This window comes from Mastomys coucha, unplaced genomic scaffold (genome assembly GCF_008632895.1).
Source record: "Mastomys coucha isolate ucsf_1 unplaced genomic scaffold, UCSF_Mcou_1 pScaffold22, whole genome shotgun sequence".
Lineage (NCBI taxonomy): Eukaryota > Metazoa > Chordata > Mammalia > Rodentia > Muridae > Mastomys > Mastomys coucha.
In genome coordinates this window covers 60,038,004-60,053,533 of record NW_022196905.1, presented here as the reverse complement: position 1 = coordinate 60,053,533, position 15,530 = coordinate 60,038,004, and the positions used below count along the sequence as shown (strand labels likewise).

The window sequence follows — 15,530 nt, the reverse complement described above, 5'->3', positions numbered from 1 at the left end:
TCTCTCTCTCTCTCTCTCTCTCTCTCTCTCTCTCTCTCCCTCTCACTCACTCACTCCTGCTCCTTCCATCTCTGCATACTCAATTCCCCTTATGTAGCGTAGTGACCCACACAGCAAGAGAACCCCACTGGACCATACACTTGGACTTTCCAACCTCCAGAACCATGAGAAATAAAATTTACCCAGTCCATGGTCTTTCCCAGGCTAGGCATTCTGTCATTAAAGCAGAGGACAGACTAAGATAGCCACTGACACTTAAGAATCAAAAAGCTGAGACTGAGAACAAAGGTTTTGAAATACAAACTCAACAGACTCTCATGGCCCTGAGCAAACTATCTCAAGACATAATGGATGTTTGACAAAAAAAAAAAAAAAAAACAGACACTGGGGGTGGGGGTGGGTGACAGCTCCAAGAGTAAAGGCACTTGCCACCAAACCTTATGATCTGAGTTCAATCCCTGGGGACCTACACAGTGAAAGGGGAAAAACCTGTCTTCCCAGGAGTTCTCTGACCACCCCACCAGCCATCCATACACACCCACAAATATATACCCACAATAAATAAATAACATAAACTTCAAACACATACGCCCCATATAAGATATGCAGTTTACAGCAAAGTTAAAGAAAGGAAACAATGAGATGTTCAAAGGAGTCAAACAAGCAAGTGAGCATGGGACAGGAAAGAGAGGTCTTTTATAGCACAGTAATTTGTGATAGGCGAGGCAGGAATGGAGCATACACAGAACCAAGAAACATTTCTAGGGTAAAAAAAAAAAAAAAAAAAAAAAAAAAAAAAAAAGCACCTAATTGAATCTATGAAATTCAGATCACAGGCTGCCTAGCAATACAGACACACACATACATTTGACTTTTTCATTAGAAAAGAAATCTAAAAACCCAACCATCAGAGCATTAATATTAGACATAGGTAGGTGAAGTTGATCTATCTGGTGAACCTCAGAGAGGATAAGCACAAGGTATTTCTTAGGTATTTGACTCAGTGATTCCCTAAACAGTTTACATCGAATGCTAGGTACAAAAGCCATTCCAGCAGTCTCCTTATGCGTGGACAGATCTGGGGTAGTAGGGCCTCCCAGAGCCAGCAATCCAATTCAAAAATAATTCTGGATCTTCAGAGATCCTATTACTAAGAGGCAGAAATAGACTTTCAAGTGCTCACTTTGAAATATCAAGCATTCTTCCACCCAGCTTTTTCCCCACTATCTTAGAGCATTTATTAAAAACCAGTGCAGGGTGAGTCAGCTTCTAAAAGAAATCTTCACGGTGGATGCAGGATGCCCCACACCATGGTGTAGGCGCAAGGATGATGATCACTTTTTAAAGTATACCCAGGTGTTGATAAAGAAAGTACTGGGCTGTGGAGATGACTCAGCAATGAGAGTGCTTGCTGCGTAAGCGTAAGGGGCTGAGTTATGATCCTCGGCAGCCACATAAAGCTGAGGTTGGTGGTGTGCATCCGTAACCAAGCATTGAGACAGAAACAAGCGGGGCCCAAGAGCTTGAGGGCCAGCCAGTTTTGCTGAAATGACGGCTCTGGATTCAGTGAGAGACCCTGTCTCAGTAAATACAGTGGACAGCAGTTGAGGGAGTTAGTAGGCATCCACTTCTGGTTTCACATACACACATGAGGGCACCTGCACACTCATATCCATAGACTTGCATTCAACACACACAAGGTACACTGCATAGGAATGCAGTTCAGTAGTAGAGTGCTGTCCTAGCATGCATTAAGTACTGGGTTCTATCCCAGCACTGCAAAAATAATAAATAGTACATAGATAAAACCACACATAGTTATATGAAACTATAAATATTGCAAATATGTAAATAAAATTATATGTTTATAGGCATAAATTGAATGCTTGTTTACTTATTTCTGTTAGCATGGTTCTATGGGACATGCAAAAATGTGAGTTTGATTCTTCCCAAAAGTAAAGGAGGTAGAGTTAATGCATGATAGAGAAAAGTGCATTTATTAGTCAGAATTAAGATCTACCACTCCTGCATAATTTCTGTTGTTTCTCACATAGTGAATACTTCAATAATTTTAGCACCTTAACCCCCAAACTTAATTCTTTTCTGCCTCTATGTTCATATGTTGCTTTGGAACATTTGGCACCCTCAGATAAGTACAAGTCTCTGAAGTGCTGGGAGGGAGCCCCTGGCTGTGTCTTCACTGGTCTCTGCACCTCCTTTACCACCTGAAAGCTTGAATCTCCTCTGACTTACAGGAAGGAGGAGAGAGATACTAGAGAGAGAAAAAAACAATGAAGAGAGAAAAAACAATGTTGATTAGGGAGAGAGATGGTAGCTTGAACTAGAGGAGAAATAGATGGGCAATGGGAAGTGGGCAGATACACAGCTTTACTCTGAAACTGGAGACGAAAGCATTTACATGTGGAAAGACCCGATGTGAGACATTAGTAAGGGGAGGCACTTTGAGGAACAGGTACATGTTTGCATAATGTGTTAATGGAGAAGGCTTCAAGAGGAAGAGGAACAACATTGGAAGGAAATACTTAGCCATATTTCTTCCTATCAAGGCTGAAAATGCCTAAGACATATATCTCTATGGCAACACTAGGAGGCATCTGGATGCACCAGAGAGCACAGGAATGAGTAGAGCTGGACGTGCACCCCTAAATGTGGTCAGGACCACGAGGTAAAACCACTCATGTAGCATCCAAGGACTGCACACTGGGGAGCAAGTATCAACTCAGTCAGTGGGGGGAAATGGTCCAGCAAAGGAGAAAAAGAGTCCTTGATGAGTTAAGAGGCCATAATGAAAGGAGAATGTTGTGGAAGCTGTGAGAGAGAGAGAGAGAGAGAGAGAGAGAGAGAGAGAGAGAGAGAGAGAGAGAGAGAAACTATTTCAAAAGAAGGAGGAAGTTCATGCTCTGATAGGGCAGAAAAGCTGTGTGGGGTGGCTGTGCTAGGATAAAATATATAAGCAGCCTTGATCTGGGAAAGTTCTACAGGACATGGGGATGAGAGATAAAGGAGGGAAGGCATGGATTGTCAACCTGACAAAAGTAGAAAAGATGGAAAGCTGGGCTAGGAAGCAGGCTAAAGGAATGACACACAGAAAGGCAAGCTGTTTTTCTATTGAACTGACATGGTTCCCAGGCCAAGGTCAAGGCTTAGATGTGGGAAGAGAGGTCATTCTTTGTAAAGCAAGGGGAAGAGAATAAAAGGGAAGGCAAGATGGAGGACGAGGGCCTCTTCCATGCTGGGAAGATGAATTGCACACTCATCAACTGAGAGAGAGAGAAACAGAATCGAGTTGGCAGCTCAAGGGAAGATGGAGTGAGAGGTAGTGATCTGGGATGAGAGCAGGGGACATAAGTGGGCTGCTCACATGATGGGGACACAAATTGGCTGCTCACATGATGGGGACACAAATGGGCTGCTCACATGATGGGGACACAAATGGGCTGATCACATGATGGGGACACAAATGGGCTGCTCACATGATGGTCCATTCTTCCTTCCACCCCTCAGCTCCCTTTTAAGATCCTTGACAGCTTGGTGGCTGTTATCCACTAGTCCAAAATCCTGGAATTGTGCTTAGAGAATAGACTAGTTACATGTTTTGTAAAACTAGCGATAATACAATCATGAAAGAGAGTTGTTTAAACTAAAGAAAAGCTCACCAGGAATGTGTCCCCAGCCAGGCCTTGGGCACTGTGTAGAGTGCCCATGGCTCCAAGCATGGCTGGCAGCCCACATTCAAAGTCACCTTCACCTCTCATTTTGACAAGGACATGGGAGCACTGATGGATGGGACATTCCAGAGGAAGAACACTTCAAAAGCTTTGCAAATCTATTATAGGATTAAAGAAGGAGGCAGAAAATAGAGTGACAGACTAGAGTCAGTAGTGCAATTTTGCGTTCTGAAGGGATGCAAGAGTCCATGTTCTTATGAAGGAGCAGTGTAGAAAGAGTCAGTCACTCTTATGAAAGAGTCAGTCACTCAAATGTGTGGTCTTGTTGCCAGGGTGGGGTGGTGGTTTAAATATATTAGTGTTGGGTCTAGAGATGGGACAGTGGTTAAGAGCACTGACTGCTCTTGCAGAGGTCCTGAGTTCAATTCCCAGCAACCACATGGTGGCTTACAAACATCTGTAATAGAATCTGATACCCTCTTCTGGTTTGTCTAAAAACAGCTTCAGTGTACTCATATACATTAAATTAGTTAATTAATTAGTTAATTAATAAGTTAGTATCCAGATTCTACATAACACAGCTTCCTGGTTTCCTACCTCATAAAACTTAATATCTTCACTCCCTAAAGATGGAGAGGATAACCTTTAGGTCACCAACATCTGTGACATCCTGTCAAACACCATGTTTTTCAAAAGAGTCATGAAGATAAATCCCCTGCTAAGTTTTCAGAAGATAAAACCACCAGAATATGGCCAGCAGGACAGCTCAACGGGTAAAGGCACTTGGCCATCGGCACATGGCTGGAGTTCAGACCCCCAGGATTCACACAGTGGATGAAGAACTGATTGCAAGCTGTTCTCTGACCTCTACACATGTGCTGTGGCATGTGTTCACATGCATGTGCGTGCACACACACACACAGTGTAACAAATAAATTTAACCACACCAGTATATATACCTAGCTTGGATTTCCTAAAGTAAAGAAATGTTTTTCAACTTGTTAAGAGTAAGACTTTTTAGGGTCTGGAGAGATAGTTCAGAAGTTAAGAGTGCTTGCTGCTCTCGTAGGTTCAGGTCCTAGGACCCACATGGGGGCTCACAACCATCTTTAACTCCAGTTCCAGAGGATCCTATGCTCTCTTCTGACCTCCTCAGTCACTGGGATCAAATGTGGTATTCTCTTATATACACAGGAAAATCACTCACACGCATAAAATAAAAATAAATACATCTTAAAAATAAGACTCTCAGGTTGAGGACATAACTCATGTAAGTGGAGTCTGATAACTCATATCTATGTGCCCTTCTGGTAAACTCAAGGCCAGCCTGGGATATATGTGATCCTGTCTCAAAACAAACAAATGAGACTCTCTACAACTGAGGTTCACAAATCTTCCTAGTTGATACAATCCCAGAGTTCAAAAACTGAACTGCTGCACCATTGGATAGCAATCTCTATGATTAAAAAAAAAAAATCTATACTGGAGGGAAGCTCCTTAAGGAACAAGATGTTTAGAGGAGAATCAAACAACAGGATGATCTAAGGAAGGATGAAACACTCCATCCTGCAGGGAAGGTAGGCTAAGCTCAGGAAGTAGACAACTAAATAGCTATAAGAAGTCCCTGAAATCGATCAGATTTACTAAACTCCTCCCTCCTGAAGCAAATATAGGGAGACACTCTCAGGAAGAAACAAAGACAAGCTAAGCTAGCTGGAAGGGGCTCGGACAACCTGAGGCCCCTGGAAAGGGCACTTACCAACCAGCTGAGCTGCCTGCAGGCTGTGTGGTTGTTCCAGGTTTCCAGCTTTCATGAGTTGTCAGCTAGGCTGGGGTATTCTTCAGTGATGCAGCTACCTTTGAGTCATCCCTGCTCCTATAAGTAAACCTTTACTCGTACTCCTGTCAGTAGCTATTGGTTTGCTAACTTGGACTTCATAGGAATCCTTACTTTGGTCTGTTATCATTTCTTTATCTGAGTGAGTAGATATTTGTTCACATCTCCCTAGGTATGTTGTCACACAGCACACACCGATCAAATAACAGGTGAGAGGCATGCATAAAGCTAGGAGGACTCCTGTTGCTGTCTGGAGTGTAACCACCCACTGATTCCAGCTGAATGAGAGAAAACTAGATGCCCGATGATGCAAAGCTGCCCACCTCACTCTAAATTTGGGATTTATAATATTTCAGATTATATAATGGTCATGTGACCCAAGTACCATTTTCTAGAAACCCCTCCAGATGGCCAAGGGAAGTGCTCCATAAGCAGACACAGTATCTTTATGATGCAATCCTTGAATGGTCACACTCAATGGAACAAACAAAGGTAGAGAATTTGGACAGGGTCAACATTTTATTATTTTACTACTAAATGAGCTACAGAATGGAAAGGGAAAAGAAGGTAAAAAAAAAAATAAACTTAAGAGACATTTTTCACTTCTCAGAGCTTCTTGGATTTTAAAAATGTGTTTTGTTTTCTGGCTGGTTTTGTTTGTTTGGGAGAGTAGGGTATTTTGTTTTGTTTCATTTTGTTTTGCTTTTGTGGTACTGGGGGTTGAAGCCAGCTCCTCACACATACTAGGTGAGCACATTCCAACTAAACTGTATCTCCAGCTCTACGTTACACAATTGGGCCCGAGATAATCCCAGACCCATAAAAACAAAAACATGTAAGTTTGGGAGTGAAGCTCCCTCTATTGTACTGCCATACCACAGAGTTGCCATTTGACGCTATGAAAAGCAGATTAAAAAAATAATAATAAAGGTTTTTAAACCACTGACAAGCATCAAAAGTGCAATATTTTGGAGTGTGCCTTATGACACGCTCTGCATGGAGCCTACTAGAAGTCAATGGTGCCAATATATAGTGATGGACAAAAGTGAATATTATTTAGCTGCTAAGTTCATTGTGATGCCAAATATTCTGTTCTCTGGTAGAGACAAAAATTAGACAATGACTATTAGTCACCGACCTCCTGCAAACATCATGTCTAACATGAGAACAATAAGGACCAGGTGCTGGATCTGACTTCCCTTGGACAGGACAAGAGACATATCAAAGGAAGAGGGAATATTCTGGGATTAATGAGACATTTATCCGTTCGTATTCACCATAGCTGAAGGACTGAAGATGGATATTTTTAAATATATATATTTATATGATTGATATTACTCAGCCTTAAAGGGGAAGGGAATTCTGATGTATGATCCAATGTGCCTGAGCCAAGTCACTGCACTAAGTGGAACAGGCCAGTAAAAGGAAAAATAGTGAGTGACCCACTCACATGAGACATCTAGATTAATCTAATTCATAGAGACAGAAGGTGGAATGGTGGTTGCTAGGAACTGAGGGCAAAGGAATGAGGGCTCTTGTTATGAGTTCCCCAGTTTCAACTGGGGAAAGAGAGGGTTCTGTGGAAGGTTGATGGGGAACAGTGCACAGCAATGTGAGTACTCTTGACGCCACCAAACTCTATGCTTACAAATAAGGGAACAAACTTTATGGGCGTTATTATCACAACTAAACATAATAATAGTTTAAAAGGAACTTTCCACTTTAAGAAGTCACCATCTGGAAATATCTACTGAGCAACATAAAGGATGATCCAGAGACTCTACAGATAAGAGCAAAGGATTCTGAACTCAGAAGACTACAGAGATGGCTCTATAGGCAGAAGGACTTGAGCCTAGATCCACAGTACCCACTGTGAGACCATGCAACTATAACCACTTGTGGTGGAGGGCACATAGGTGAGTCCATAAGGCTCATTGACCTCCCAGCTTAGCTGGAATCATACACTCCAGGTTCTGTCTCAAAAAAAGAACGAAGAGAGCAACAGATGAAGACATTTCAATACTAAACTCTAGCACCCACACTGGGATTTTTCAGACAAGCACACCCCCACACAAATACACAAGCACAGAGAACCCAAAACTATAAGGAAAAGCAAAATAATGATGGGCCAGGAAGTTACACTGACAACTAAGAAGTAAAGAAGACAGGACCGACAGTAGCCTACAAGTGACTGATATCTTCGGAGATTTACAGCAAGTTTGCAGCAGGCTGAAAACTTCTGACACGCACACAGCCCAGGGAACTCCCACCCCCAGCTGAGGCCAAGGGTCTGCCGCAAAGCCTTGGCCATAAATTTGGAAAGCTCAGGGAGCAAAGATTATCAATTAGTCAAGAAAGAAGATCTAGTAATTGTACTACTCAATCCAACTACACCTCCACAATCACCAGAGACTCAAATTTAATTGTTCTGGGATAGGACTGGCCACTGGCATTTGTTTTCAAAACTTACCAACTAGTTTACCAATGCACAGTGAATAGTGGAGGAAATGTCTGCAGCAAGTGAGTGGAAAGGAACGAGGGAGGAGCTGTGAAAGCAAAAACTCAGCAGTACACCCAGAGGAGACAGGCAAAAGCATGGCCAAGGGAAAGAAATGGGATGGCCTCGGCAGTGCTGGGCAGGAGGCAACAGCATCCCATGTGTGTGTTCAGATGATGATACAGCAAAGAAAAGAGAAAAGCTGGTCTAGGCAAGTAGTCCTGTGTAGAGAGAGCCAGTTCATGCTTCCTGGGGGACACCTGCTACACCCAAGGCCACACTCGGCAGCAGGTTTCTCCCAACTTGAGTTGTGAATGTTCTCATTCTGGATTCTAGCCACTGATCATTGACTAACTGGCAAAGGGAAAGACCATAAAATTGCTCTCCTTTTCTCTTGTTTTGAACCCCAAGCACAGGTCATACAGTCTCTGCTACAAGCTGTGGCTATTCTATGAATGTGGCTGTGCCATAAAAATGGTGTTTTCAGGGGTCACTGTCGTGGCTAGAACTTATACAGTTGACATTTAGTTACCCTGTTCAAGCACTCAACAGAGTTTGAGCAAAGAACCTCACAACTTGAGAGGGAGACCAGCAAACACAACACACACACACACACACAGAGAGAGAGAGAGAGAGAGAGAGAGACAGACAGACAGACAGACAGACAGACAGACAGACAGACAGACAGACAGACAGAGAGAGACAGAAAGTCAGGCAGAGAGTAAACTCCTCTGAACTTATTATTCTCCTTATATTACTCCCTTTGAGACATGGGGGAGGCAAGTGGTATTGAAGCATGGTTGTCATGGTTCAGTTTAAGATGATACAAGATTCTGGATCCTACCCAGGATCCTCATCCCAAGGTCATTAAGACTGGTGCCATGTTGGTGTCTAAAGCTGCCTTTCCCATAACACAGATACCCATGAGAGACGGATGCCTGCTCTTAAACTTATGCTTACTGATTCCATGAAAGATGGAATTGCAATAGAAACTCCAGTAAAGTATAAGGCCTATTTTAAATTTCCAGACAATTACAAGGGAGGCAGAGCCCTGCCTTCTGCCAGCTGTTTTAACTTTTGGGGGGAACGAAAGCCAAACAGACTTTTTGTTTCTTTCATGTTTCATCTCCAAACCACACGCCAGCAAACATTGGTATTTACTCCAATGTTAATAAAAGTAAATTACTTGTGGTTTGGGGTCATTGGTATAAAACTTGTGGTCTTCTTGGTTTATGTTATGTACGAAAGTTCAAAATCTCAAGACGCATCCAACACCAATTGATGGCTTACGTATGTTTTTCCTGTGAGATTCAAAGCATTTTTTCAACTTCTGTTTGAATTACTTCTGCTCTGCCAGGACAAATGTCTCCCAGTTCTTGCAAGATTTTTTCTCTCTCTTCTTCCATCACTTGACCTTCATGTGGGGCAAAACATTTTTTCCTTCTTCTTTTTTCCCTCCTCCTCCTCCCCCTCCTCCTTGTTCTTCTTCCTCCTCCCCCTCCTCCTTGTTCTTCTTCCTCCTCTCCTTCTTCCTCCTCTCTTTCTTCCTCCTCTCCTTCTTCCTCCTCCTTCTCCTTCTCCTTCTCCTTCTTCTTCTTCTCCAGACATCCCCTACACTGCCAGCCACTTGAGGGGAAAAGTCATACTTGAAAATCCAGGAAAACTTTCATCTCGGACTATCAGTCACTGATGAAGGTTTTCCAGAGAGATGGAATCTAATTAATCCTTCTTTGCAACTCCTTTTTATTTCCTAAAGGAAACAAGTCAACTGGGACTAACATAAACAACTTGGAAAGAACATTCTAAAACCTAATGTGCAGATGTCAAACACGCAGCCCCTTCCCAAACCCACCAAGTCCCCACACCAGATGTTGGGGCTGTGCACAAAGTTCAGCATTCTTTCCGAGCAGCCTTTCCATCACCCAGATGTTCCAGCCGGCAGTCCCCTTTATGATTATTTATCACACAGAGAGAACTTCACAAACCTGAAGCAGCAGCCACCTCTGCTATACTGGCCAAAATGTTAGAGACTGCCGTCTTTTAAGCTGTCCAAAAACATGCTACTGATTTAGACAACCTCATAGCACAATCCATCATGGGCTAGGTCCTAAGAAAGGGCCCCGCGATCCATGTGTTCATTTCATTGGGCTCTCACTTAAGGCTGAACACTTTTCTTCTTTGTGTATTTACACTGAGGCAAATAGCTGGATGTGATGGTTGTGGTACATATCTTTAATCCCAGCACTCAGGAGACAGAGGCTAGAGGATCTCCATGAGTTCCAAGTCAGCCAAAGCTATGTAGTCAGACCCTATCCCAACACACACAGACCCTCTCTCTCTCCCTCCCCCTCTCCTCCCCCTCTCTCTCTACCTACCCCCCCCACACACACACACACAACTGAGACAAGTATTTGAGATAGCATTTGAGTGAGACATGCCACTCAGGCTAATGTCCAGCTGATGGCTTTCTCAACAAAATTCTAAGTCCTCAAAAATATCATAAAAAAAAACCTAAATTCAACTGCAGGCTTTCTAGTTTAAAACCCTGCCAGGTTTTCAAGAACCCAGTCAACTCTTTTGGGTTCAGATGCAACTCTCAAAGAGCCCCATGAAGCTTTGCCTCTGTTCTCTATCTTCTCTGTGGAAATCTGTCACAGACAGGACAGTCTAAGGATGCAGCGATCAGCCGAGACTGGACTCCTCTGCCCATGGGACTTGAGGCAGTTACTGTGTATCAGGTACAGGCAGGTGTTTCTTAATAGCCATGAGGATTGGTTCCAGGATCCCTTAAATATCAAAATAGGGGGGTGTTCCTGTCCCTTCTAGGAAATGGTGTAGCATTTTATTGTGGATATTTGCATAGAGCCTATCTGTATCCTCCCTTGTTTTTTACATCATCTCTGGGTTACTAACAATCCCTAACAGATACATGGTAAGTGTACTCATTATACTGCATTATTTAGGTAATGTTAAGACACAAAAGTCAGGCTGGAGAGATGACTCAGCAGTTAAGAGCACTGACTGCTCTTCCAGAGGTCCCGGAGTTCAATTCCCAGCAACTACATGGTGGCTCACAACCATCTGCAATGGGAATCTGATGTCCTCTTCTGGTGTGTCTGAAGAGAGTGACGGTGTACCAACATACATAAAATAAATAAATAAATCTTTTTAAAAAACACATAAATCTTCACATATTCAATTAAGGTGCATCCCCCCTCCCCAAATGTTTTCCATCTGTGTCTGGTTGGATCCAAAGAGGTGAAGCCACAGACCTGGTATGTTAAGGAAGCCACAGGTCTCAGTTTCTCAAAAGCTAACCTTAACATTCGTTTATGGGTTTTGTCTTTTTCTGTCTTTAAGTAAAAGATAGCCAAAGCTGTGTAACCCACAATGAGCCAGACATCAAACAAACCAAAATCTCTTTAGTTGTTTCAAACAATTAAAGAAATATATGCATATACTGCTCTCCAAACTGCCGGGACTAGAAAAAGAGAGATGTGGTCAACAGATTTGGAGCAAGAAAACCGAGCTGACAACTCTCCTAGCTGAGAACCAGTCTATTTAAACACTCGGCCTCAGTTTACCCATTTGCAAGCAGGAAATAACAATAGAGTCTAGTGCCTGATTTCATGACAACTCCACAGATTCCTAGGGGCTCAGAAAACACTGGTGCTTAAGAGAGGGGTGACGTAGAGTAGCCAAGACATACATCATCATTAGTACTATTTCCACAAAAGTATGAAGCAGATTGGTATAAGGAAACTAGAAACAAGTCAGTTACGCAGAGATGGTTACTGATTTAAAAGGAAAGAACCAACAGTAATTTCTAGTTGAGTCTCTTTCCAATTGGTTAAGTCCCGGGAGAACTGAAGACAGTGGGAAGTTCACCTCGCTGTATCACCTTGCCACTGTGAACTCGCCACTGTAGCATTGAACACCAGTCTACAACAAACCTACAAGGGAAAGGCAAAGAGAACACATACTCCCCCACTCACAAGAGACTATAAATCATCCAAGAGAGGCCTGAGGATAGCAGAGGAACCTGGGACCAAAGCTAACTGCTTTGGCTGAAGATCGACATGGACTCAAGGTGTATAGCAAAGGATGCTCCCATAGACCCAGACTCTCGGGTAGCATTAAACTAGCCCCTTAAAGAAGAGTTCAGAAGCTTGCTAGCAGCAACTGTGGCTTCCTAACAATTCTGAGGTCATACCTGTAGACATTTTTTGGATGTCATCCTTAACGTCAAATTACACCTATCTTCTTAACAACTTGAAATATTTAACTTGATTAAGTTTTTAGCTTAAAGATACAGGTAGGAAAATTATGCATATATATGAATAATTATATATAATTAGTATATATATATATGTGTACACATACACACACACACACACACACACATACACATATATGTGGGCTAACAAGCAGAAACAAAGAGTGGTCAGTCAAGAAAGAACCTGCCTCTCCAGCGGAAGCTTAAATCTAGACTTAGGTTAGCCAGTCCTCCCCTAAAAACAAGTTCTGTCATCTCAGTTCTGCCATCCTCCCAATCTCAAACCAGTCCCCACCAAGCCAAGGCCTCCTGGCTTCACCAACACCAACTCTTCCCTCTGTCTTCTTAGCCCTAAGAGCGAGTTCACAGTAGCTAGCTTCTAGCTGGTGCTAACTTACAGAGTGCGTCTCTCTGTGCTATTTGGTTCTTATTCCATCCATAATCATTTCTTCCATTAAACTCCTTCAGCCCTAGATGGGCTATGTGGGGCAAGTGGACGGTGTCCCCAGACAGAAGAACTAACTGGTAAGGGGTGAGTGAGCACAAACCCCATGAGTCTCAGAATCGAGAACAGTAGGAGGGGGGCCACTCCCTGCCTGCCTCTCCCTGCTCTGGAACACCGGTAACCAGGACACCTCACTGGTGGACTGAGAGGACTATAGCAATCAGTCACAAAGCATAAAAACCCAGAGTTCTCCATGCTAATGAGATAAATATCTAGAGAGGCCCCAAGTATTTAGCCAATGAGCTTCCCTTCCTGGACATTCCTTCCCACAAAAGGCATTTAATCTCTGGTTCACCCTGAGTAAGGTGTATGCATTCACATCCACCATCAAATAAAGCAGTCTGAATAAGCAAGGAGCATTTCTTCATAAAGATTGCAGATCTTGGCACTCACTCAGAACCAAACTGGGTTCTGCTCCCATCCCAGGCTCTACCTTTCCCTTCCTGCCTAGGATGTGGACACCAAGCCAGGAGGGGAAGTATAGACCAGGGACCTCTGTTCCCAACCCCCAGCAAGATGCCAGCGGTGCCTGGATACACAGGAGACTGGGAACCATAGCTAAGGTATAGAATACACTTTCTGTCATACATTACTCTCTGTAAAGTATATATAGAATCATATGAAGTATATCATACATTATTATTTGGCATATCACATATTATAGTAACTGGGATTCATGAGACATGGAGAGAAACATACGCTGGTGTCTCAGAAGTTCAAAGAAAGTCCTGTAAACCCCCTCCCCCTAACCCTCACACTATCCCAGGCTGCCAATCACTCCCAGCTGTCTCTAGACTCAACTCTAGTTTCCTTTTCAGTATTGACTCCTTTCTCCTTGCCCATATCCCAAATAAACTACCTGATGCTCCATTTACATATGTGATGGTTGTTATCTCACACCTACCCGTGAGTGCCACTTCAAAGTGGGACTTAGTTTCCACACACTCAGTGCTCATCAGTTACCTAAAGCTTCTAACATGTAGTTCTCACTCCTTTCCTTGGACCTCCCCATTTCAGAAGTTCTTGTTCACATTACCCATTGTTTGCATTACATTCTAGTTCTGGTATTTTAATACCTTTGCTAAATTATGAGGTCCTTGGGAGCAAAGATGGTAGTTTTGATATTTTGCTTTTAAACCCCCTATCAGCATCTGAGTGACTTTTGCAAATCACCTAGATGATTTGCAGATACTTATTAAATCCATTTCTATAACTCTTCACAGATGCTTGGGCATGTGACTGCTTGGAAGCAATGGAGGCAAGACCTGGGCTTGGTCCCAATTCTCTACCTTCCCCAGGGTCAGGGGTGGGACACTTGAGCCAAACTGTCTCACTGCTGTTTTAACTGCTGTACTCCGCCGCCGTATGACTTGGGGCCCTGGGCCAGGTTTCTTCACCATAAAGTCAAACTAATAAAACTACCTGTTCTACATTGCCACTGGGAGCTTAAAAGTCCCCAGTAAACATTGTAAGTTCTTATTAATATGACATCACTCTTCATCCAAAGCTGTACTCTGCCTGGTTGATCGTTTTCCCTAGGTCAGGGGGGTAACTGTCTCAGATCCATAATCTCCCTTAGGTTCTCTTTCCTGCCTCCACAAAACACACAGTATGAGCCAATAAAACAAGATGGTCCAATTTATTATAAGTAGAATAACGTGGAGAAGACTGTGAAAGTATGATAAATTTGACAATCTAGAAGTTAAACTGTTTCAGAAATCCTGACTAACCTGAGATGTATGTCCGGTGAGCCCAATAGTTTATACCTGTAGACAGTATACAGATTTTTTTTTTCTGTATCTATTCAATACAGGAATTCTGAATTTCTAAACATGGATCTACCAAGTCTCCAAATAGGACCTTCCCTTTGAGCTTTCCAGCTCGGACAACCAGGACTTCCATAACAGAGGCTGCTGGCTGGCCTCTCATCTTACACCCTTGAAAGCCAGTCTCCATTTTGTGAGGAAGTGCAGACTACACAAAGACACATAGGAGGCATAACAGTCCCTCTCAGGAGGTGGCTCGCCACTAGCATCAGCTGCTGCAGTGAGCAAGCCAGGGTCAGATGCAGCGGCCATCTAGTCTGGCACAGGTGATAAGCATAAGAAACAGAGGCAATCTATCCATGCGGAGCTCTGACCAAGGTACAGATTTTCAAGGGAAATCAGCCACAGCATTTTGGGATAACTTGGTAAGTAGAACTAGTAGCCAGGGTAGGCAGTTTGGTACACAGCAAGAAGCAACTAGTGAAATCATCTACCTCCCGTAAGAGCCTTGGTCTAAGACAAGCTGTCGAGGGCATTCTGTAGAGGGTTACATCTAGATCACTCTGATAATAAAGCAGTGCTATTTAATTACTTGCCACAGCAAGACAAAAAAACGTCCTGTACCTGGGGAATTTGCAGTGTGTTTTAGGAAAAGAAAACATCATCAAAAAAAAAATTAAAATTAAAACATCACGAGAAAGCTGAGAAAGCTTCCATCAACCAGGCGTATAGATTTCTGAAAACAACTGGATGAATCCTCGTTCTCTCTTAATAAATCTGTATGAGACCTTAAACCCTAAAACAAACGTTAACAGAAACTAAGAGCACAAGCCCTGTGAGAAATATAAACCCAGCCTTGTGCCCCACCTCCCCCCAAAAAAGGCCATTAAAGCACACGTTGCTTTTTAGTCATAAATTTTATGAACTCTGATAGACCGTAAAAGATATTAATCTAGTTGT

General features: G+C 42.9%; 1 protein-coding gene across 10 annotated transcripts in view; it reads right to left on the bottom strand.

Annotated features, from left to right (window-relative positions):
* Limch1 (LIM and calponin homology domains 1) overlaps positions 1 to 15,530 on the bottom strand; it is a 308,356-nt gene that overhangs the window by 203,831 nt on the left and 88,995 nt on the right. The gene's annotated exons all lie outside the window — the stretch shown is intronic.